The sequence below is a fragment of the Vulpes vulpes genome, chromosome 6 (genome assembly GCF_048418805.1).
Source record: "Vulpes vulpes isolate BD-2025 chromosome 6, VulVul3, whole genome shotgun sequence".
Taxonomy (NCBI): Eukaryota; Metazoa; Chordata; class Mammalia; order Carnivora; family Canidae; genus Vulpes; species Vulpes vulpes.
Genome location: NC_132785.1, coordinates 28,054,566 through 28,079,880, shown reverse-complemented (window position 1 = coordinate 28,079,880; position 25,315 = coordinate 28,054,566). Strand labels below are relative to the sequence as shown.

General features: G+C 40.7%; 1 protein-coding gene across 11 annotated transcripts in view; it reads left to right on the top strand.

Annotated features, from left to right (window-relative positions):
• Positions 1-25,315, top strand: part of KLF12 (KLF transcription factor 12) — a 578,512-nt gene that overhangs the window by 144,526 nt on the left and 408,671 nt on the right. For 2 of the 11 annotated variants that reach the window (XM_072760698.1, XM_072760697.1), the window contains one exon: positions 19,294-19,466. The exons of 2 other annotated variants lie outside the window; for them this stretch is intronic. The gene's annotated coding sequence lies outside the window, so the exon portion shown is untranslated. Of the gene's footprint in view, positions 1-11,964; positions 12,780-19,293; positions 19,467-25,315 lie in introns of those variants that run through there. 7 more of the 11 variants (XM_026017722.2, XM_026017721.2, XM_026017719.2 and 4 more) reach the window with 6 other exon arrangements.

Here is a 25,315-nt window from a genome sequence, read left to right as displayed (position 1 = left end):
AGAGACACAGGCAGAGGGAGGAGAAGCAGGCTCCATGTAAGGAGCCCAATGTGGGACTCGATCCCAGGAATCCAGGATCACATCCTGAGCCAAAGGCAGGCGCTCAACCTCTGAGCCACCCAGGCGTCCCTAAGAATGTTTTTAAAAGAAAACATATAATTCAGATAGATTTAGTTCTTAAAAGTATGAAGCTAACCCATCGCTCCTCATCAATTTTCTCAATCTGTTTTCTTCCCCAGGATTTTGACCACAGTCTACATCAGAGGTTTATCAAACTTGTGCGGCACTTTTGTAGAAAAGAATGGCTTTTCTATTGGGGATAATAATAGTAATAAAAATAATATTATTTTAGTTTTGTGGTCTAGCATTTCCTTTCCAAGCAGGTATTGCTCCTGATGGGAAAATAAAGGTTACTAAAGGGTTAACTGACTTTAGTAAAGGTCAACAACATGGCAAAATCATTCCACTCAAGGAGCAGCAGGAAAGCCTGTTTTTGACATATTTATGACTCTATGGTTAAGATGTCCACTTAATGTTCTTTATTCAGAGGTCTCTCACCATTTAAACCTTTTCCCCCTTTAAGTTAGATGTGCTTTGCTAGTTATTAATGTCCTTTAAGTACCTGCTTTATGCCCACTCTAAGATCTGGCTCTAACAATTTTCAAAGGCTTCTACCTTGACAAAATTCTAAGACAATTATGGCATTTGGTTTTTTTTCTTTTTAAACAAACAAACATGTTTGAGTTAAAAACAAAACTCCATTTAGATGTGAAATTTGAAAGAATTCAGTTTGCTTGCTTGTTCTAAGAAGAAAATTCTTAGACTTTGTGATGCTAGAATAAGAAATACATTTTGAATATAGCTTTAAAATGTGCTTGAATATGTCTGCTGTGAACCTTGGAACCCGATCCAAGACCAGGTTCAGAAATAGGAGCTAAAAACCTGAAGTGTAGGGTTTATTGCCAAATCCATAGAGAACTGCCTCTCTCCTTTCTAACTTTGATACTTCTAGATAAAATGGCATAACATTTCTGTGCCTCTTGATTACATGTTAGTAAATAAAAGTGGTATTTATAAGTACTTGGGGGTTAGATTATATAAATATTTTCATTAGTAAGAAATACAGATCCTAAATGTCGATGTGCACGAATGGACACAAGTCAATACACGTGCACAAAAAAGGATAGAATTACGTGTGGTGTGTGTCTAGATTTTCACAGCAGACCTAGCCATATGTTTCTTGTCTAGGCGGCTGCCCAGTGAACTCATGCATGTGGATAACAGTTCTAGCAGGCAAAAAGCCATATAAACAATGAGCATAACTCATAATGAAACAAAGAAGCATGCTAATAGCAAATTGTATCATTATAGAATACTACTCAAACTTTTTAATGGGTAATTTTGATAAATGAATAAATGAGTTGTCAATATAGTAAGCCCATTGAAAAATAATCAAATGTTTGATGGTGAAGGACCCCAGAGCATTTTACATTGTAAGATGTGACTGTCACTTTCTCTCCCTGACTTTTGCCTATGCTTATCTTCATTGTAACCTTTCTGGAGTCCGCCAGGACAGTACCAAGCACAATGCCTGGAAAACAGTGGTTTAATTCTATGAAATATTTTATTTTGCCATTGCAATAGGAGGGAACTGCTTCCAGTTTCAAAGAAATAAAGAATGGGATTTAAATTCTTTGTCCTTTTATGTAATAAATAAAATGTGTACTTTCTGCTTAGGGTTGGGGGTAGGATGAGTAGTGTGATAAAGCTATAGAATTTCATTCATATAGGAACATTTTTATATGTTAAAAGTAAGCCTTATGTTTCACCTGATGTTTTCTCCTGAGAAAATACAGTTGCCCTGCTTAATTCAATGAGGAAAATATTTAATAATTGATGAGGATTTGTGGAGTTGAAAATTGTAAACAAGGCAGTATTTCAATACAACAGCTCTAAAATAACTAAATAGACTTCCTCTGTTGTATTTATTTACCCTTTCTATAGCACCTATCATCTTAATACTTAGGCATAAAAGTACCAGGCATAATGTGAGGATGAAAATATTATGATTCCATCTAATTTTTCTCTCTCAGTAGTTAAAGTATAGACAGTGTTCAGCCACACATTAATTTCCATTACGCTGCTTAGTTCCTGAAACTACAGAATTCCTTATGCACAACAAATATGTATTGATTGGTGTGAAAGAAATATGAACGTGTGACACCGTATTCTAAACAATTGGTCAGTAGTTTATTTAAATACAAGTAATATACCAATGTGTAGATATAGTAGCAATAGCCAATGGACCCGTATTCAATGTTCTTTGGCTTGGTTTCATTCTCATTTTCTTTCTTTCTTTTTTTTCATTCTCATTTTCAAAGAAGTTCTCTCTCCTCTTGTGACTTTACAAAAACCAGTTGAGTTCCTGAGTTCCTGAGACCCATTTTCAGCAGGGGGAAGGGGTGTCTGCAGAGGTTATCAAGCCCTTCAAGCTAATGAGATACATGGACATGATTTATATTGTAACAATTGATGACAGATGGTACAAAATCCTTGTAATTGTTGTCTTGAAGATAAAATGGTGGGATGCCTGGGTGGCTCAGTTCTTGAACACTGACTCTTGATTTCAGCCCAGGTCATGATCTCAGGGTCATGGGATCAAGCCCTTACTCAGGCTCCGTGCTCAGGGGGAAGTCGGCTTCAGTTTCTGTCCCTCTGCCTCTCTCCCCTCTGCTCCCACACCTGCTCATACTCTCTCTTAAATAAACAAAACTTAAAAAAAAAGATAAAATGATATGAAAGCATCAGGTGCTTCAGAGTCCTCATCTGTGCTATGGGAATCATGTTTCTCTTCAAGTATATTGAGTGCCTACTACATGCCAGGGCTGTAGCAGCGAACACAAGAGAGAAAACCCTCTGCACTTTGGAACTCCCAATCTAGTGGAAGTAGGCAGCAGAGGGATAAATAGAAGTAAGCAATGACAATAAGGCAAAATATATAGTCTGCTCGATGGTTATAAGTGGTGTACAGAAAAAGATAAAAGGGAAGGGGATTCGGAGTGCTTATGGAGCTTGCAAGTTAAAATTGTTTGACAAGGTCCACCCTGAGGAGGTAAAAACAGTATTAGAGGTTCATAGAATTCTTGTGAAGAGTAAATAAACTGTATGCAAAATGCTTTGAACAGTGTGTGGCACATAGTAAAGGGTTAATATATGTCAGTTTGAAAAAGAAGTAGTACTGTTTAGTGTTGTTTTGAGGAAGGTTTTTTTTTTTTTTTTTTTTTTTTTGTTCCTTCATTTGCCATTGCCATTTTTATCTGAAATTAAGAATGGACTTGTATTTGAAATTTGCATAAAAGGCTCAATAAGCTAATTTGTAAACTGGATAAAAATATAGAACTGGGGGAGCTAAGTCTTTGTGGATAAATTATCTACGATTTGTCCCTGTCATAAGAAGAAAGAGAAGAGGAAGGGAGGAAGAATGGAAGGAAAGAGAGATAATTTCTTTATTAAGACTCTATTGTTTTTAAGAATGAAATTGTTTTAAGTTATAGATATAGTTTGAATTCTTTGAATTTTGTACGTATTCCAACTTGAAAGATAGATCAGTTAAAACAGATGGATCCTAAATCTAGGAGACTACTTCATCTTTGCTAATTGAGTTAAATGGGGTCAAACATCTTATTCGATGAGTATGTTGAAATTTTATCTATTCCTTTAGATTATTTTTCTTTGCAAACAGCTCTATTACTCGTGTAGGTGTATTTTAATAATAAACAAAGAACGAGTTATTTGTATTAAAGAAGCTAACAACAAAGCTAATATAAAAGGAAAATAAATAATCATAGGACCCCCTTATGTGTGGATATGAGTAGGTGCTAGGCAATTTAGAAGTTGCTTTCATTTTTCTTTCGACAAGTTTTGAGGACTTGTGTTTTGGGCGCTGACTAAGGTCCTAATGCGACCACTGAGAAGTGTTCAGACACAATTCTTGCCAAATCTCATAGCTTTCAACCTGAGAGAAGGGAAGTATGACCTCATTAGTTTTTCACATCCTTGCAGAGAAGGTACTGTCCCCGTTTACAGAGAGGAAAACTGAAACCAACAAAAATGAGGCTAGCTGTCAGGGGCCAATCAAGTGAGACCTAGAATCAGTTTAGGACTTTGGGCTCACAGGTGCAAGTTCTCACACTGCTGACTCAGTACTATTTGAGTGTGAAATACAAATGCAGCTGGCTATGTACCTAATCATGGCTTGTTTATTCAACTTAAAAAAAAAAATTGATGTTCATTTCTCGATGTAAATCGATGCAGTAGAAAGATGAGCCACCACCAGACTATGCAACTGGGTGAAGCTAAGTCGGGATTCACATTTTGCCTGAGGTAAATTGCACAAGGATTAATCTAAAAGCCACTACAGTATGGTCTGTGCACTTCCATGACGTTTGGAAAACCACATTGCGTGGAAAAAGTACATATAAAGAAAGATCGTCAAAAAAATTTTTTTTTGGTAGTTTGTGAATTGATTTTAAAATGATGATGTCAATAACTCATAAGCCTAATGGCATGTTTCTCTTTTTATAGCTAAAAAAAAAAGCTTTGTCTGCCCGCAAGACGTCCAAAGAGAGCATCAGCAACATAACCGTTTGCATCTTAGGACTCAAACTTTCTGAACGATTAAATAGCAAGAAGACAGGACACTATCAGTTGAGGACCCCAAATTCCATTTGAGATCCGCCCCCTCTTGTCTACTTTCCCATGATTGGTTCCCACGAAGCCATGTGACCCAATTCTGGCCAATGAAATATGAGCAGATGGTAACTGGTGAGGCTTGGGGGCGTGGGGGAAACTTTCTAAAAGATCAGCCTTGGCCTTGACCTTTGGCTTTTCTCTCTCTTCCTACTGGGGCGGGGAAAAGAAGTTAGACTTTAGAAAGGGAAGCCAGAAAACCAAATCAGCTTTGGGGCCTTGTGGCACCAAAGAGCAGCTGCACAGTGCCCAACTGAAGCTGCCTCCCTTTGGGCTTCTTGTTTCGTTGAAAGAGGGGTTGGGGACAGGACAAAAAAAAAAAAAAAATGTATCTTCAGCAGCCATTAGGTTTTCTGTTTGCAAAGGAAAGTAAAACGATACTAAATCTGCAGTGACCTCCTTCTTTCCCTTCCTCCCTCATCCCCATATTTTCCTTTCATATTCTTTTATTTCCAAGTTTCTATGTTTTTTCTCTCTCTTCTATCAGTTCTCTGACTTATTATTTTATCTTCAAATTTGATAGAATGAGTGATCTATTTACATGGCTTCTACATTTATCAAAACTGTAAACACACTGGTTCTCCTGAATTTCATACTTTCAAGACCGTTCTTTTGTCTTCTTACCAAGACTTGAAATATGAGACAGTGTTTCCTATTTTTTTTCCCTTGCACCCCTGTCCCAAAATAACAGGTTGTTGAATTTTAGCCTGAATTTATAATGTCTTTTGCAGCTGTTGCAATGTTCGTCTCCTACAGGAGCCAGTCCCTCATCTTCTCAGGCAAGCTGTGGGAAGAGCATTTTCACTCAGCCCAAGCTTTCTACCCACCACTGTCACCTAGTCCTAGAGTTCAGTGTCTACCATCAAAGAATTAAAATTCAAGCCATTTCTGTTTGCCAATTTAAAGTTTTGTTTTTTAAATTTTAAAGCACTACCCAACTAATCAGAACACCATCCAATTAGCCAGAACACAGGGAAAATGGTTCTCTCATATAGGATGTGGTCATGGTTGAGTTGGTAGAATGATTTTGAAAAATAATCTGGTAGTATGTTTCTAGGATAAAAACAAATGCAAAATCTTTGTTTTGGTAACACAACTTAGACACTATCTGAAAAATATATTTTTTTTTTAAAAAAAGAAACCAAGATAGTCACTGTAAAGTAAGTACAATTGCACATATTTGGAGAAAATTCTCATGTGGTGGGGCTAAGTTGAATAATGGCGATTCACTACTAGGAAAAATAATGATTATGATGACTTTATATCAAATTTAAAAAAATTATTAAAAAAGGAAATAAGATAATGAACCCCAAGTCAGAAAGACAGTAGTTACCCTTGTAGGAATAGGAGAGAAATGTAACTGGGATGACCACAGTGAGGGGATTAGAGTATTGGAAATATTCTATTACTTATGCTAGGAAGAGGCCACAGGAGCATGCCTTACTTAACATGTTATATATTTCTTCACACACATGACATAATTCATATTATTAAAAATACTCTTTTGAAGAAACTTTTAATCTCCACAAAGTCTTTCCCTATAGTCATCTTAATGTTTCCTAACAGATGTAACTTCATCCAGAGTATTGTAATTGTATTTTATATTATAGCTGTTCATTACTTTTATCTAAGTTCATCTTCATATGCTTATAATACTGAGGCTAGTGTCTTGTATATAACATGGAATTAAAGTGGTATTCTGTAAACTATTTTAGCTGAATTAAATTATTTCCAAGGGGGCATAATTTTTATTTATAAAATAAAAAAGGCAAGGATAGCTATAGTTCAAATCTGATAACGCCTGTTTGTTATATTTAAAAAATGCAAATTATCTGCTTATTACATTGTACCACCAGCATTTGCAATCTAAAAACTTGCAAAGTGCCATTTTAAAAAACAAATTTCCTACAAATTTTCCCTCTGGTTATGAAAAATTAAATTTTTATTTAATATGATTCTACTTAAAGAATGAAAAGTAGTATAGTTCATTGAATAATTATTATTTTTTTGTTTTTAAAATATTTTATTATTTATTTATTTATTCATGAGAGACACAGAGAGAGAGTAAGAGAGAGGCAGACACAGGCAGAGGGAGAAGCAGGCTCCATGCAGGGAGCCTGATGTGGGACTCGATCCCGGGTCTCCAGGATCAAACCCCGGGCTGAAGGCAGTGCTAAACTGCTGAGCCACCCGGGCTGCCCAATTGAATAATTTTTAAATGATTATGATAGGGACAATGAAATTAGGTAAATATGTTCCGAATCTGATACATTTCTGCACGTAAAAACTTCTAATTTAAAAGGAAGTTGCTTGAAGAATGTTGCCAGAATCCTTGTTCAAAGAATCTATGATTATATCAACATATTTCAGTTTTGCTTGTTGTTTTCAATATAGACACCCAAATGGAAACTCAGGTTTTCAGCTACATTGTATTTTAACATATGTCACTCGAATTTGATATATTATTTTGATTGGCTCACCAAGCAATTTACTAATCACTTACTATGTACAAAATAGTTTGAGGGGTAAAAGGAAGGCTAAAAATTAGCTAAGGTGCAGCTCCAGTTCTCAAATGGGCTACCTATGTAGGGGAGCTAACAATATTTTATGAAAGCAGAATGGTGTAAGTACCTTAAGAATAACTGAGGAAAGGGACACCTGGGTGGCTCAGTGGTTGAGCATCTGCCTTTGGCTCAGGTCATGAACCCGGGGTCCTGGGATTGAGTCACGCTTCTGGCTCCTTTTGGGAGCCTGCTTCTTCCTCTGAGTAAGTCTCTGCCTCTCTCTCTTTGTGTCTCTCATGAATAAGTATTTAAAATGTAAAAAAAAAAAAAAAAAAAAAAAATTGAGTAAGTGAGGAAATTAACACTTGCTGGATTCCTACTTGGGCTAGTGTATGTCACAGAGTGACCCAAGTAAAGATCCAGCAAATGTTAATTCTCCGAAGTATATGGGATATATTGTTTAAATGGGTGGAAAAATGGAGAATCAGAAAGGCACTCTTTCCATTACACTGAAAGAAGCCCCAAGAAAGGAAAGATGATTTTTTTTGGTGAGGGGATGGGATATTTGTGTGTGTGTGTGGTATTATGGAATCATTTTGGGAAGGTTCTATAGCAGGTAATAGGAAAGAGGGGAGGGGGGAGAGTGAGCCACCTAGTAAAAGTAGCCAGGATGGATGGGGCATGGCAAGGTGTCCACCTGGGTTAGAAGAAATCTGAAGTATATGAAAATGTAAGTGGTGCCCTTAAATGTCATGGTATTGCATTGGCACTAATTTGTGTCACTTTGGGCTTTTAAATATAGGTATGCTCTAATTAGGGCTTTGCTGGAGGTGAGGTGGAACGGACCTGAAGGCAGGAAGCCAGAGTTTCAGAGCTACAGGATGGGGAGGGATGTGGTAGTAGAAGCCCTGCAGGAGGCTTGAATAGAAATGACTATGCAGGAGCTTGGGAAAGATGAGATACGTCTGAGGGCGCAATAGAGATATTTAAGCCAGAAGGACCAAAAACTGTATTGACTGCAACAAAACAAAGTTATAAAATGTCATTTTCCTCTAATTTCCAGACAGCTCCTCACTCAAATCAAAAACATGTTGTTTACCATGTAATCACATAACATCACCAGCTGTTTGCATTCCTCGTCAGTTTTTTTACATGGCTTTCTCGAACTCAAACAGGAGCATTCCCTTGCTGAACATTATTGCCAAAATATGACACGTGAAAAAAATGGGCATTGAAACCTAACAATACAGGTCCACTTCTGGCCCTAGGAAAAATCAAGACTATATTTTAAGATTTACTTAAAGGTTTGGAAATCACTTTTATTTTCGTTTTGAATCAACTCTAATCTTTCAACACAGCTTTTTCTTCTGAAAACGGACTGAATTTCCCCCATCCCCGCCTGAAATTACATTAGTGTTAAATCATCCATGCAATCTTTGGCATCACTAATCCAAAGGCTTAACAACTTTAAATATACACAGATATTGAAGAGAGTCTTTACCTTAGAGAAATCAGGGTGTGGTACAGATAATACTCTAAATACTGTAAAAGATTTTTCTATCATTGATATTAATTTTTCAGAATATTACCACCGCTGAAGTATAAAGTAGGAAGATCTGACAAAAAGTGTACAGGTAGGTCACATTTATTTTTACATGAACAAATCTCTAGTTGTAAGCCCTAACTTATTTACATCAAATGAGGTGTATTATCTGCTTTGGGGGTGCTGGTGTATGTTCTCTTTTCTGGAACAAGATGTTAGGTAAAAGAATAGCAAGTTCTAAGAAACTCAGAATACCAACCTCTATCCACCTTGTTAATCCATTCATCTTTTGGTATTTGCAATAATGACTAAGTAGAAGTACACGAATTTAGGAAAATGAGTCATCCTTGACCCAAATTATCTCGCTTTTAAACAGAATCCCATAAAGGATGGGGTTTGAAAGATACTTTCACCACTGGAATTTTATGATTTTGTAATCTCAAAACATTCTTTTATACAGAATTACACATTCCTGGTGAAATAGCTTTTGCCATGCTTACATTTTCTGACTTTTAATATCCCCGCACAGACATGGCAGTGGGATATAAAGGACAAAATGTAAAGATCTGCACGTATTTTTGCTAGGGTATGTGTATATTTTCCTATCTTCTCCCCTTCTGTTCATACCTTACATGGTTTAACCCTAAGCTCTATACAGGGAATGAATTATATGAACTGAATTGGAAATGTGTGTCTGTACATAAATCTACGTACAGATACACAACTTACTCCAGTATCCTAACTCCCAATGACAACCACCTTCCTTACGCTTTGGTTTTGCTCTTCCCCATCCATCCTTAGCTCAGACGACGAAGTTGACTCTCCCTTCTAAACCTGTATCTTCCTTCTTTCTTCCTTTCCCCATAGATCCAGGGAATTGCTTTAATGGAACATTCGTATTCTTTCTTATCTGTCAACAATTAAAAAAAAAAAAATCTGCGAGTATTCCCTCCTCCCCCCCTCCTTAATATTGGATGTACTCTCCTTTTGGCCACATGACCCAGATTCTGGAATACTAACCTTGACCTTCCCCTAATTTCCTTATCTCCCTGGAATGGAGTCTTGTACTTTTTCTCTCTCTATCATCCTATTAACATGCCTGTGGCTGTTGCCAAAGGAAGCGAGTGCAGCTTGGAATGCTTTTCCACGTGCAGAAGAGCACTTGCTACAGAACACACTGATGGCCAGTCCGCCACTCAGCTCTGAGGAAGAGCTGCTAGGACAAGGACCGCCAGGATGACATAATTTCTTACAGCATCCTCCGCTCTTCCAGTTAAACTCCCTGCCCCACCTAGAGGGAAACTTCACAGCGCTCCTCGCAGGGGCAAGCTCTTCGTGTAAACGCTGCCCATTTGTGCATACCCCACCGTTTTTTCAAACGTGTCTTTTCGCGTTTCATCCAGAGGTAGAGCGGCGGGCGTGCAGGGCTGTTTACCCAGATCAGGCCGGGGGGGGGGGGGGGGGGCGGGGAGGGCCCCCGCCCTGCGACCGCCCCCCCACCTGCAGGTCCCGTTCGCCTTCGGGGATCCGGACTCCGGCCGCACCCACGGCTCCAGGTGCGGGGCCATCCCTCGCCTTCCTGCTCTCGCGGCGTTCGTCTCCTGAGATGACTCTGCTTAAGGAGTGGTCTACAATCCTCAGACGCTTGTCACAGTTATCCCATTTGTTCTTGGGAACCACGGGGACAGGACAGACCCCCCCCCCCCCCCCCCCCCCGCCGCTCAATCCCGCTTTAGGGCGAGGAGGCAGGCCCAGGGACTCCGCCCGTGAGACCGGACGCGGGCTGCGGGCTGCGGGCTCGGCCCGGCGGGACCCCCTTTCCCGTCATCCCTCACGGCGGGGGCGGCAGGTGGCGGGGACCGCACCGGGCCGGGCGCCGTCTTTGTTTTCCTCGGCAACGCGCGCCACGCCGGGCCCTGAGAACTGCTTGGAAGATGCCGCGCGAAAACGTACGGCGCGGCCCTCCCGGCTGGAAGTCGTCCCGCGCTCCCATTTCCTGTTTCTCGGCCTCTCCCCGGTCCCTCTTCCCGCTCCACTGGGCGCCCCACTACTGCGCATCGTGCCCTCCGCACGGAAACTTCCCCCGGGCGGCAGCCTTCCCGCGGCCGGGGCGGGCTCCGCGCGGGGCGGGGCGGGGCGGGGCGGGGCCCGGAGCCCGAGCGCGCTCACCTAGCCCGGCGACGGCGGCGCCCGCACCCCCGCCGCGCCCCGCCGCGCCCCGCCCCGCCCCGCGCCCGCCCCGCCCCCGCCGACCCCGCGAGCCGCGGCGGGAACCGGCGCCCCGCCGCTGCCTCCCGCCTCCCGAGGATCCGCTCCCCCGGGCGGGGGCGGGGGCGGGGCCGCCGGCCGGGACCGAGCCTCCCCGGGGCGCCGCGGGGCCTCGGCGGGGGTCTGCAGCTGCAGCCTCCGCCCGCTCCCGCAAGTGCGCCCGCTCGCCCGACCCACGCGCGCGGCCCGGCGTCCCCGGCGAGGCGTGCGCCCGCCCCGCCCCCACCCAGCCCAAGGTGAAGCGCCGCGGCGGAGGGCGCCCGCGCTGCCCCCGCTTCCCCGCGAAGGGCGCCGCCCCCCGCCCCGGCCGCGGCCCCGCTCCCGTCCTCGCCCAGCCCCGGGGGCCCCGCCCGCCCGCGCTGCCCCTGCCCGCCCGGACCCCATTGTTGCCCGACTCGGGCGATGCCCGGCCGGGGGCGGTCCCCGGGAGCCTCGGGGCCGCCGCAGCCGGCTCCGCCCACACCTTTCCAAGTTCGCCGGCGGGTGAGCCGCGGGGCCGGCTCGGGCGCCCGGCCCCCTCCGCGCACACCCCCCCCCCCCGGGCCGGGCCGGGCCGGGCGGGGAGGGCGCGGGGGGCGGGGGCCGCGCGGGCTGCGCCTCGCCTCGCCTCGCCGCGCCTCGCCTCGCCGCGCCTCCGGACTCTCCGAGGCTGCCTCGCGCGCTCCGACACAAAAGAGGGGACTTTCTCGCGGCGCAGCGAGAGTCCTCGGCGGGCGCGGTGCGGCCGGGCCCGCTCGGCCGGCGGCTCCCGAGGCTCGGGGGGCCATGTGTGGGTTATCTCGGGCGCCGCAGCGAGGTGGTGCAGGTGGAAGGGAAGCTCGGCCGCGGCCGGAGGCCGGGGGGCGGGGGCAGGGGTGGGGCGGGGTGGGGCGGGGTGGAGGCTCCGCGGACCCACCCCCCAGCCCGGCGGCGGCCCGGGCGGCGAGGCGAGGGCCGGGCGGTGGGTGTTGCCTTCTACCTCTGCGAGCGGGGAGGGGTTAGTTTCCCACAGGGGATTTCAACCATCACACTCAGAGCCCGCCTCCTAATCCTCGGGCGGAGCGGCTCGGGGGCCCCATTTTATGGCAATAAAGCGACTTAGCGCCTGCTGAGCGAGCCCCTCCCCGCCGCCGCCCCCGCCCTCGGCCCCACCCCGGGGCTCGCCCGCAGCGGCGGGGCTTTGTTTCTGGGGAGGAGGACCCGGAGCTCTTTTGTTTGGGGGTTTGGTGTTTGCGCCCCCCCACACCTCACCTCACCCCACCCACCCCGCCCCCCGCGCCTCTCCGGTTTCCTGAGCTGCGGGCTGCGAGGGAGGAGAAGCGGCGTCTCGCAACCCCCTCGGCCGGGCCCCGGGGTAATTCGATGCGGGCCTGGCGAGGCTCCCCACGCTAGACCGGGGCTCGCGTCTCGGCAGCCTCCACCCACCGGCCCACCCTACATTTAGCGCATCATGTGATCCGGGTAAGTCATTTGCAAGTACAACAGTTCCCCGGGTTGCCCCCCATTCATTTCCTGAGAACTGCAGAGAGCAGCTGAGAGGCTCTGCGTGTGCGTGTGCGTGTGCGGGTGCGGGTGCGCGTGTGAGTGTGCGCGGGTGACGCCGTGTGTGTGCGTGTGCGAGAGTGAGTGTGCGCGCGTGTGTGCGAGAGAGAAAGGGAGAGAGAGAGAGAGAGAGAGAGAGGGACTCTGTGTGAGGGAAAGAAAACAATTTCTCCTGCTCTGCAGCTTCTGTTCAGGTCTGTGCTGATTCCGTTTCTTATCAAAATAAACAACCCCCTCCTTTTTTTTTTTTTTTTTTTTGCCATCCCAAATCAGACCGTATTCTCTTAACATGTTTTATTTTCCTTCTGTCATCTGCTCAAGTTAAATCATTTTGGTTGGTCTGTGTTCTTAAAGGGGGAAAGTGTTGGGGAGCGGGAGGGGGCCGAGGGAGGGCGATGCTATTGCAAAAAAGCAAGTAGCGTCGGTCGGATACGTGGAGAAGAAAGAAGGTTTCTCTCCCCTTCCCTCCCCAATTTTTTTTTTTTTTTGAACTTAATCAAGTACCATGAATTAAGCCAATGTTTCTCTACCCCTAGTGGAATTATTGGTTGCAGTGTTTGCCTGTCAGTTGCCAAGGATGAGAAATAAAACACCAGGGCTGAATGGGCAGGGGGGAGGTGGTGGTGCTTGTGCAAGTAGTTTGCCCCCAGGAATCGAGCGAGTTCGGGGAATAGCTGCCGCCCCGGGGCCGTGCGGGCTGTGGGTGTGCACTGGAGGGAGTGGAAGGGAAGGGGTTAAGGCGGGGATGACACTGCTGGCATGAATAGTGGTCCTGGTGCTACATTCATTATTGTCTCTGGTCGTAATGATGTGTAACTGTCACTTGCTACAGTGCCTGGTCCCTGGAAGTAGCCAGGGGCTGGCCCGCGGCTGTTATTTTCAATTACGGGGAGCGGCCCGAGTTGACAAGGGGCAACTTTGCACGTCCCCCCCCTCCCCCCCCCCGCCCCCAGCCGGGAAGCCCGCGGACCCGGCCTGCGAGCCACTTCTTTGCCTTACAGAAGCTTCGCTCCCAGGACTCGGACTTGACCTCCGCGACATTAGTTGGTGTTCGTGTTAGATGCTCCCCTACGGGGAGAATCAATCCTGCTTTTGTTGGGCAGAGAACTGCCTATTAGAACTTTGAAAACTTTTATCTTTGGGGAAAAGGGTGGGGTGCACTCAACAGTTCGGTTTCGAAGTGCATTTGAGGCAAACGCTTGGAAAAAGTACCAATTCCTTTGTTATATGCCCTGCAGCTTCCCAGCCCCCTTCACCCTGCGCTTCGAGTTTTGCATACTTTAATAGTAATACCCTTAATTCAGCTGATAAAAACTGACTGTGGAGTTAAAGAGTATTAGTACCACGGAATGTGTAATCTGGATAAACAGTTTGTGTGGTTAATATTGTCAGCTCTCTAATTTAACTGTACAGATGGTTTGAGTATCGTTCTTGTATGGATTGTTTTAAGCAATTCCACTGGCTGATAGAATTCTCCGCCGAGCGGTCGGATATTTTGTTTTAAATCAGCTTTAATGTTCTCTGTTTCTCAGTGGCACCGGGGAGGTGAGCAGGTCTATTTACATTTACTGCATGTGCATCCAGTGGCTTCAGTAGACATCTGTCAATCAAATAACGTCATTCTGCAAATCCACCTAGACACCTCCAGGCCCTTTTCTTACTGGAGGAGAGAGAGTTGTTTAGATAAGTAAATGCTTCGAAATAAATTTGGTGGCTTTTACCAGCAAGCAGCTTGTGATGGCAATAGGAGTGGTCACTTTGAAGAGTGGGTGTATTCCATCATCCAAGAAATGCTCTTTGGAATTGGCATTTAATAAAAACAGCGACACCCCCCCCCCACCCAAGAGCCTGCTTGTGCTGTTTGTAGACCTCATTCACATGTTGTTTACATTTTTTAGAACCATGTAGAAATTGGTTCTGATAAACGGGTATACTTCCAGGCTAGAAAATGTTTAACTGTGGAAGCTTAGTAGACACGGGATGTTGAAGGACAAACATTTCAGTTGCATAAGTTCTATCTCTTGTTGCAACCTGGTCAATGTAAAGACTAGCTGGAGTCTGGTAGGCTTCTTTGGGTTGGGGAGAGAGCACTTAGAGTGCAGAATTATTGGCAGACGTTTATAAGGTATTTAGGAGAGAGGTTTATTATTCTGCCTCGTAATTCATAACTCTATGAAATATTCTTAAAGCTGGTGAAATTTGGAAGTTTTAAGTTAGGAACTAAAACTGTGCAACTAGTATAGTTGTGCCAGATAAACCGCTTTCTTGAGGGGTTTCTGTTTATTTTTGTGTTGCTTCATTTATTTATTACTTAGTAATGCATATTTAAAAGAAACTTTGTTCAGATAAACTTTATTTTGGAAGGCTTTGTCTTACTGTTTATTGAATGAAAATTGTCGTGCCAGTGAGCCCTCAATATTTTTTTCTCTAGAAAGTTCTTTTTTAGTAACCGAATGTCATTTGGGAGAAAACTGGTCCTGGTGTAGCATTTGAGACCTTGACCTTAGCAACTCTTGGCTGGTGGTTGTTTACTACAGCTGCAGCCTATGTGTGTACAGAAAGGGAAGGGACTGCAAACACTAGTGCGCTCCCTCTCCTCAGGCCAAGGGAAAAACAAATCAGGATGCTTGACGTTCATTCATTCCGAAGAGCGTGCATCAGGCATATAATAGCAATGGTGTTCTGGTCAACTTAAAAATATATGTGTTCCTTGAGGATTACTTCCTCACCTCCTGTGAAAAGTAAACAAGCACTTTAAAAGACTGAGTTTTAAATGTTACATCATGAAGCAGGCTGTTACCAGCTTAATGAAATAATTTGGTCTTAAACATAGGTGTTTTTTTTTTTTTTTTTTCCCTTTCTGCAAAGAGGACACAAGTGCTTAGGCCTTTAGGCCTACACTGAGGGCATTTTGAACATGAGCCAGCGTTGGTTAATCTAGAGTATTGAGTAACCTTACCAGTGAGGTGATATTGTTAAATAGTTGAACATATAAAGGTCTTGGATGTTCTTACCATTGCAGGAAATGGAAAGTGGGGAATTTCATGTTTATGTGAAATTCATCGGTACAATCAAATTAAATTGGGGGTGTTAAATGGTTTTCTTTATATTGTAAGGCAGTCTTCTTAAACTTCATAAACGTAACTGTAGATGATTCGTGTATTAATACAACAGAGTGTTGCATTCTACAGTACTAGAGGCACAAACTCATTTGAAAAGTTAATCTTTTTTTTTTGGATAAGGAAGTCTCTCCACTGGTGCTTCCATGTTGATTAATGAACAAGAGCTAAAAATCCCCCCAACTGAATAGAACGGACCGCCGTGATTATCTTTTTCTTTGTAGAAAGCAACTTTCATTTTTATAAATAACTCCTAAGATAGGTTGCAGTTTACCTTTATCATTTACATTTTGAAAATACCATATGATAGTAGAGTGGAAATATCTGTATCTCTGCCCCGTGTCCGTTTTATTTTCTGCTTTAAAATTTATCTTTATTATTCAGCTACAAATTATGCACAGCTTTCAATCTTAAGTATGTACAAAATGTGAGGGTAAAAATATTACAATTAAATCACTGGCAACACCCTATAAACCACAGTCTTAACTCATCCACCACAACCACAGCTCCCCAAATCAAAATGCAAGTAAACAGATGGGCCCTGCCCTGTGCCCAGGAGGTCAACAGCCTTAGGCTCTGTGAGATCTGCTGTGTTTCTCCATCCCAAACCTGTCCAGAGAACTGTCTGACTTCAACAGGCCAGAATTCATTTTCAGGGCCTAGACCAGCCACACCCCATCTGATGTCAGCTTTTGAGTTCTTGTGGTAGAGAACACATGCTGTGGATTAAATGGTTGCTTTCTCTATATATTCTCAGTAATTATGTTACAAAAGGATTTTTCGGTTTTGGGTGTTTATTGTCATAAAAGTGGCTACTTGAGTAGTTCTTTTGCTCCATAAAAATTTGTTTTGGTCTGGCAGTAGATTACAGGATATTTACCCAAAGAATTCTGCTCTGGTATGGTCTTTCTTCCTGTCTTTTTTTCAATTTAAAGTCCTATTTCTCTTTCGTTGCTAATTTCAAGATATGTATTTTTGAATATTAGCATAACTGAACTGGGCCAAACAGTATTGCTTTTTAGGCCCAGATGGTGTAGCAGAAAGCCCTTGCTGCTGTACTGCTGCATGGAAGGTGAGAAGGAATTGGAGGGCTTTGGAATAGTTTTCCCAGTCCCATCAGAGGTAATAGAAACTGCCCCTATTACAACTTACTGGCCTACACAGCCAGGAATTGTGTTCCCAGGGCTACATTCATCACACTTAGGGTTTTTAGCATATATTTTATGTATATACGTGTGTGTGTGTGTATAGTTTTTATATTTATGAATGTGAGTTTTTGTTTTCCCTATCTTGGTATATATACACCCCCACACACAGCACATACATTAAGACCAAGAATTATGGTAAAAACAAAAAACAAAACAAAACAAAAAACCCTCCCTCCCTTGTATTAAAAAAAAAAAAAAAGGGAAAACAAAGTTTTTTTTTTTTTCAAATCCTTTTATTTATTTATTTTTAAAGATTTTTATTTATTCATGAGAGACATACACACACAGAGAGGCAGAGACATAGGCAGAGAGAGAAGCAGGCTCCATGTAGGGAGCCTGATATGGGAATCATCCCGGGACTCCAGGATCACACCCTGTGTGTTTTTTTTTTTTTTTTTTTTTCCAAATGCTGTGTTTAATAATATTATTCTTACTTGGTTTTGAGTTGAGCAAGCAAACTTACAACATGAAAACAGCCCTGCCCCAAAGAAAACAAAACAACAAAACTAAATGACAACCAAGATGAATGATGCTAACAAATGAAATAACTCTAAAGAAAACATTTATTCATTTCACAATCAGGTATTTGCTAAGACTATATATCCTGTTATCTGGACTGATTTAAGTGGCAGAGATATCACAGTTTGAATCAGGGTCTCTTGCTTACTAACTCTGGATGACCTTGGTCACATTTCTTAACCTTTCTGAGTGTCAAATGGGAAAAATAAAATGCATTTTACAGGGCCATGGTGAGGGTGAAAGGAGATAGTGTGCATAAAAATCACTTTGTAAAACCAGAAAGTACTAGTGTGCAACTGATTTGACAGGAAAACCACTCCCTCTCCATCCCCCACATCCCTACAAGGGATGAACTTTCCAGCCTCTCAAAGTGACCATATAAATTACACTTATGGAGAAGGAATTTCCGAGTGTGGGTAGAAAACTTCTGGCAGTCAAAGGTCATGAATTCCATTCCTGTCTCACCAGAGATTTGCTCTGTGACCTTGAGAAAGTCATTCTTAAAAAGTTTCTCTAGCTGGTATGAAAGTTACTGGTAACATTTATATAATGCAGGTGAAGTATCTGAGCTTTTGTAAAGAATGTACGTGAAAATACAGTTCCCATGATCATTTTACAGAAAATAGAAAATAAAGATCAACAGTGATTATTTAGAGATTGTAAAACCTCCAGGCTATTTCTTCAGTGAGTCAAATGAAACTTCTATCAACTGGTTTTTAAAAATCCCTTTTTTTTTTTTTTATAGAATCATTAAATTTGTGCTGTTGTACTATGATTTAGAACAGTCTATTGAACTGCAAATCCCTAGTTAAGCCAAGATTCTGTTGATTAAGCTATGTCTGATTTATGGCTTAAAGTGTCTTGGTTAGACTCAGACATTGTTGTAACACAGTACATGCACAGTAAGAAAGGTAAATGATGGAGACATTACATGGATATTTGAAAATTCATTGAACACATTTTATTTATATGCACACATTTTTCTGCCACGTACATTTTTTACATACATACATTTGAGAAAATTAAGAACAATATTAATTTATGTAATTTCTCCCCAGCTGCATTTTCTCAGTTGAGAAACAAGAGAATATTTCTTCACGCACACTCTGTAAACACTATTCTTGCAAGAGCAAAGAAACAGACTCAAGGCAGCTCATCAGTATAACAAATCTTAGACTCTTTCCACGTGCACATACACCTTGCCTAACTCCCGTTCCTGTTATAACTATTACCATAAACATCACCTACTGTGGGACTCTTATTTACCATCCCTAGCTTAACATGCAGGGTACCAGTCTGTATTGTATGGCCCTGTAGTACAAGCTGTTCCATCTGGTATGATTGCTTGTTGATTTGCCTTGTCCCCTCCCGGTAGTAAGCCCTTCGAGAGCAGGAAATGTATCTTCTTCATAGTTATTACCTGGCTTCGCACCCAGTGACTCCCATTGTGACTGATCATACAGTGCTGAAATACTTTTTTTAAATATTTTATTTATTTATTCATGAAACACAGGGAGAGAGGCAGAGACATAGGCAGAGGGAGAAGCAGGGTCCCTGCGGGGAGCCTGATGCAGGATTTGATCCCAGGACCCCAGGATCGAGACCCTAGACAAGGCAGACCCCCTGAGCCACCCAGGTGCCCTCAGTGCTGAAATACTTACTGAAAGAACAGATCAAGGAACACAGTCCCTGCCACTAACCCTTCCGTAGCTAAATGCCAGTATCATGGATTCATGGATATTTCCTACCGCAGTCTTTTCATCTCTGGCTAAGTATATTCAACTCTATTAGCTGTTACACATTTCATTACATTTTCTTTTTTTTCTTTCTTTTTTTTCCTTTATTCTTTTTGCAAAATGAAGCTTTGCAGTGGAGTCCAACAGCTCCAGGTTTGAAACTTCAAACTACCCTGGTTTTGACCATCTAACTGGACAAGTTAATTCTCCAAGTCTCCGTTTCCTCACTGATAAGTAACAACAAAAACAAGAACAAATAATGTCAACATTGTTGAAAGTTTTTGAGGACTAAAATTGTGGTAATGTCCATAAAGCATCTAGTATATGCACTGTATACATGTGTAGTGCTTGATAGATTTTAGTCTCCTCCAGGATATTGCTCTCTCTCTCTTTTTTCTTTTTGTAACTTTAATTCCAGTTAGTTAACATGCAGTGTTATATTAGTTTCAGGTGTACGATATAGTTACTCACATTTCCATGTATCACCCGATGTTCATCATGACAAGTGTACTCCTTAATCTCCATCACCTATTTCACATATCCCCCACCCACTTCCCTCTGGTAACCATCAGTTTATTCAATTAAGAGTCTGTTTCTTGATTTGTCTCTTTCTCTTTTTCCCTTTGCTTGTTTGTTTTTTTTTTTTAAATTCCACATATGAGTGAAATTTTATGGTATTTGTCTTTCTCTGACTTCTTTCACTTGGCATTATACTCTGTAGCTCCATCCGTGTTGTTGCAAATACCAAGATTTCATTTTTTTTAAGGCTGAGTAATATTCCATTGTGTATATATATACCACATCTTTATCCATTCATCTGTGGATAGACACTTGAGCTGTTTCTATATCTTGGCTATTGTAAATAGTGCTGCTGTAAACATCAGGGTGTATCTATCCCTTTGAATTAGTGTTGTGTTTTTTGGGTAAATTCCTAGCGATGTGATTGCTGGATTATAAAGTAGTTCTATTAAAAGTAGCTGTTTAGAATTGCTGGATTATAGAGTAGTTCTGTTAAAAGCAGCCATTCAGAATGAAGAGTAGCAGTAAGATAAAGTAGCTACTCTCTATTGTGCAGAAGTTAAGCACTGTGTTTTTCATGCATTAGCTTACTTATAAGCACTCTTTAGTATGCAGGTATGTGTAGTTGACTTTCAAATAATTTGTACTTTGAATACTATAGGTGGAGACGCCCAAGGTACCTTTTATACGGTGGCTCTTGACATAGGAACATCAGTGCATGGATGCATTTTTTTTTTTTAAGCTAGTGTATGATGGAGCTCACTGCCAAGTAAGAGTTCCCCTCCCCCCCATGACTTTGCTACTTTTGACAACAATTTTAGAAATTATTTGAAAATTGTACTACCTTTGCCTTTTGGCAAAATAAATGAAAGAGGGTGGAAATGAAAGTGCTGCTTCTAGTTATGAGTAACAGGGTTTATCATCCTGATACACAATTGAAACAGAAATCATTAGGTGTGTTGAAAAGTGGTACATCTTTATTGAAGGTGCTTACTGGAGTTAATCTGATAAATTGTGAAAAATAAGGTTATAGAATATACAAAATGCTATACATCTGCTTTTAGTGACCGTACTTAAAATAGATTATGTATAACTATAGATTTTGTAATATTGCTTTTGTCTCTGGGAGTAGATCTCCTTTAAAATGTAAGTCTGGCCCCTTACACATATTTGAATTTTGTGTAAGTTTTCAGGAGTGCATTATATTTTAAAAATATGAAATTCCTCTATTTATTAAATATTTGTTGAGTACATATGTATGATGTTACGCTTTCTATTTTCTAGATGTAGGAACTAATGTTCACCAGATTAATGCCATCATGGTTAATAGCCATATCTCAAAGTAAAGATTTGAATGCTGGAAAGCCTTTCTGTCCTCCCTGTGATACTCTTATCTCCCTTCAGCATTAAATAAGATAGTCCAGAGTTTATCTTACTGTAGAATAGAGCAAAAAATGGGAATATTGTACAAATATTGTGTTTAGAAGCTGTTATTTTATTCATAGGTTATATGGACATGCTACACTTAACAGAATACATGTACTAGAATATTTACTTCAGTACAGAAGCCAGTTCTGTGATGGGTTATACATATACTAAAACAAATTATGAGACCTAATCCAAAAAATTATTTTAGAAGAACAACTGCTACAGGATGTTGTCAATCGGTGGTAGTAGACCAGTAACTTCTGGCCAGTATGCATTTTGCCATTTGATAAAGCTTTTATAGTCAGAGATATCATAAAAGTAGCAAAAAACATAATCTCTATAAAAAATGCCTTACCTGTTTGACCTATTTATATATTCAGCTCCTATCATGTAATCTGGAATCGTGTGTGAAAATGGGTAGGGCATCATCTATAGTGAGCCTAAAGTCAAGGAGGGGAGATAAGACTTAGGTAGAAAATTATAATACAAATAATTTGCAATGAATGGACCAGGTGCTGTAAGTTGCTTAAACAAAGTGCATAGGAAAAAATTAATTTTATCTGGAAAATCAAGGGTTTCAGGTTTTTAGTGGATATAGCAGTAATTATTTGTGGGAAATGTTTACTTTTTATAGAAAAGAAAAAGCAAGACTGCTAGAATAAGAAAGCAAATTAAAATCATCTTTTGGCCTCTGGGGTGATTTCACACCTCCTTTTCTGTTATCCTTTAGAACTGATGGCTTTACGGTCTTTTGGCAAACTTTTATCATTTGCCATATCACCAGAAAATTGTGTTTCCTGAAAATAGATCCTTGAAAGTACTTGGATAGTAGGGCATGCAGTGTTATAATGAGTTTAGAGAAGGCTTATTTGGGAAAAAAAAAAAAAAGGTGATGATTGGTTAATATAATTTTAAAAATACACTTTATGTGAAGCTGTCTAGTGAAATTTTTTTTCATATTGCTGAGGATGTGATGTATAATTTATTTATAAATGGTGGGAATTTTAGACTTGACCAACAACCTTGAATATAGGAATAAGAAATTTTTTTTGTTAACATAAGAACAATGAAGGAAAAACTGGAAAACTGATCAGTTTTACAGAAGGTCACAGTGAGTTGTGATTTATCAGAGGTGTTGCTTGAAGGGATATTTAGAAAGAGACTTTTACATTAAAGCGGTTGGTTATTTAGACTGACATCCTCTGGAATGTGCATTAGCTTTCTGCTTTAGGTATAAATACAGAACACTTAAGGAAACACAGAATGTTTCATTTTGAGATACTATATAACAAGGAAGAGATTCATTTTTAATAAGTCTATCAAGGGCATTTGATAGAATTCTTACTATACACTGAGCTCTCTATTGAGTATATTGAGATTATACCAAGGCTCGAGGCTGAAGCAGTTGTTTTTATTTATAAATAGCTTGGTAATTAAGACACTTCAGAATACTTGGGAAGTATGGGCTAGCAAAAAAAAAAAAAAAAAGTGGTTAGTGCTTGGCGGTTTACAAGGTGGTTTTAGTTTCATCCTGACAATCCTATAAGGTGGATTGGACTCATGTTACTATTTTATTCATGAGGATATTAAAGTCATATGAAGGTAAAAGAATGAGAAGGTGGCCAAGTTGAAATTAGAACCTTGATTTCTAACACCAGTAAAATAATTTTTTCCATTTCATTCGACTGCTATCTTCCTAAGTTTCATTTAGTCTTAAATTTTGAAAGTCTGCTTTGCACAGAAGTGTCAGTAGCTAGTGTCAAGCTTATATGAGATATTCAGTGAATATTATTGGATAAATTCTATCCTTCCAAAATGTACTTTAAAGGGACATAAAAATATATAGAGAGAGCTCAGAGAGATAAAAATAGTTAATTTTAGAAGAGACTGTACAAATAGAGGCATCAGTACTCTGAAGAAAATTTGGGAGCTGGTTTATCACTTACCATGTACCAAGGCTTGTGGTAGGTGCTGAGAATACAAAGGTATTCTTTGTCCTAAGTATAAGCAGGTTAGGAGGAACACTCAGAGGGAGGGCCCTGCTTTAGTATATTTAATTTAATTTTCTTTTCATTTAGATCCTTAGTATGCCTAAAAATAATACCCACATGTTTTTAGATTTATGTTTTAGTTTCTTTTAAGTACTTTTCATCTTATCAGAAAATCTTTTTCCATTTAAGCATTTGATTGTCTTAGTTTTTTTTTTTTTCCCCTTTGTGCTTGTCGGACCTAGAACGGGTAGGATACACTTAAAAGGCATTATCGCATTTAATGCTTGTAACCAACTCAAAGCTAGATATTTATTTAAATGAATTTATTATTACTTTTATGATTTAGGTTTTCAAACGACAACTTAAGATCTGTAGGATCTTGCTGAGCAGCGTTTACAAATATATCTTTGATAAAAGTATGTGTGTGAAGACTTTACATTTCTTTTTTTTCCCTACTGCTCCCCATCTTGTAGTCAGCAATAACATTCCATTCCTTCATAACCCATGTCATCAGAACTATGTGTCCTTTTATATTTTTCTCAACATTATAAACATTCACACAAGGTTTTTTGATCACTGATTATAAAAATGAGATTATATTTTGGAGACTATTGTCATCTTTGGTTTTTGGTTCAATACTGCCTGAGGGAAATACATGCACTCAACTGCTGTATCTCTACTCCATTTAAAAAACAAAAGCAAGAACGAAAAACTGTTCCATGATATTCCAAAGTATAGGTTCTTTCATAGTCTGCTGAACCATTAACTTATTGATGGGCAATACTTTGTTTCTGTTTTTTTCCACTAAAAACAATATTGTAATAAGTACCTTTATATCTATATTCAGACGGACCAATGGGATATAGTTCCAGGGTGAGATTCTGTACGGCTTCAAAATGTTGCCACATTGCTTTGAAGAAAAAAGCTGTAGCGGTAGCGGTTCATATTACCAGTTAACGCATGCAAAACTCTTTCCTTGAACCTCGGTCAGCAATAGTTGACGCCTTTCCAGCTGATAGTTGTGCAGTAGTATCTTACTGTTACCTTAAATTAATACTTCCTGACTGCTGGTGACACTGAACATCTCTTCCTATTTTTGTAGGTACATTGGAATTGTTCTAAGAATTGCCCTTTCATACTCTTTGCTCATTTTTCTACTTGGTTGTTGTCCTTTTGCGGGAATTCATTATATATTGCGTTATTAAGCATTTGATATCTGCATTGTAAATATTTTTTTCAAAAACCGACCTTTTGTTGGTTCAAGAGATATCTTTTGATAGATAACATTTTTAATTTTTATATAATCCATTCTGTCTGGTTAACTTTCTTTTTTTTTTTTAACATTTTCTACATTGACGAAACAGGCAAGACACATTGAATTTTTCTTTCCACTTTGATCTTTAGTAAATGTGGAATTTTTAGTTATACATGCTATAGGAGAGAGATAGCCACTTTTATTTACTTTTGGATGCATATTCACCCCATTTTAAAAGTAATGTATCCTTATACCAATAAATATAAATTCTGCAATTGTATTTTTTTATGTTCTGTCCTATGATAATACCAGATTTTTTTCTTTTAAAATAGTAAAATCCAAATCTAATAGTAGAATTTCATTCATTGTCCCAGCTTCCTGAGCAAAAAATACACAGAAATCCTTTTGTGATTTTTTTTTTTTTTTTAAGATTTTATTTATGAGAGAGAGAGAATGAATGAGTGAGCGGGGCGGGGAGCAGCAGACAGAGGGGGAGGGAAAAGGACCCTGAGATCATGACCTCAGCAGAAGGCAGATACCTGTCTAAGCCACCCAGGTGCCCCCTCTGTAATACTAATTGGAATTATATTACATTGTATATACTGAAGGAACAAGTAACATTTTAATATTATTTTTAGTGCAATGAATCATCTGGATTCAAAAACATGAGTGTCTTTCTGTTTATATCATTTTTTATACTTGAAAAAGATTTTAATATTTTATTTGTAATGGTTGTTTCCTCTTAAATTTAGTTCTAAGTATTTTTATATGTTTTTGGCTATTTTATACTTATTGAGATGGTATGATTTTCTGTTTTAGTTTCTTAATATAGTGAATTTTGTTGCTTGGTTTTTAAATGTTGGGCCAGACTCTCATTCCTTGTATAAGTCTTGTTCTTGGTGCATTATCTAATTATATATAGCTTTATTTGATTTTCTATTATTTTGTTAAGAAT